The following is a 593-nucleotide window of genomic DNA, read 5'->3' as shown; positions in this document are numbered from 1 at the left end:
AATTTTTTTATAGATAAAAGAATTATTTAAAAATTTAAAACTCCTATTTTTTTCTAACTTTTTCTGTACTACTATATATTAATCTTTTAATAAATGTTAGTTGTAATTTAATCTTTAATAAATTTTAATTTTAACTACTTCTTATGTTAGCAGACAAATCAATTTCTAAGTTAAATTCTTTTGTTAGAGGTTAGCAAAACGTGCTTACATAAAGGGACTAATCTAAAAGGTTTAAATGTCTTTAGGAATTTTATATATTCAAAATAGTAATGAGAATTAATTTAGTTAAATTTATTAGTCTTTAACAAGAAAATATGAGATTTGCCAATGAGTAATAGCTCAAATGGTATAGTCTCTCCATACTCATTTAAGAGGTTGCGGGTTCGAGTCTTCTATTTTTGGTAAAAAAAAAATGAGATTTATTGATTAACTTGTTTAATAAAATGAAATTTTGATTTTTTTATAATTAAAATTTGCTAAAGAGTAAAATATTTGACTAAAAAATTTTTGAAAATTAATTTGAAGTATTAGTTGAAGTTTTTATTTTTTTATTCTTAATAAACCCAAAATTAGCGAAAAAAGAAGGAGAGAGG

Source organism: Arachis ipaensis, chromosome B05 (assembly GCF_000816755.2).
Source record: "Arachis ipaensis cultivar K30076 chromosome B05, Araip1.1, whole genome shotgun sequence".
NCBI lineage: Eukaryota > Viridiplantae > Streptophyta > Magnoliopsida > Fabales > Fabaceae > Arachis > Arachis ipaensis.
This window is presented reverse-complemented; position numbering follows the sequence as displayed.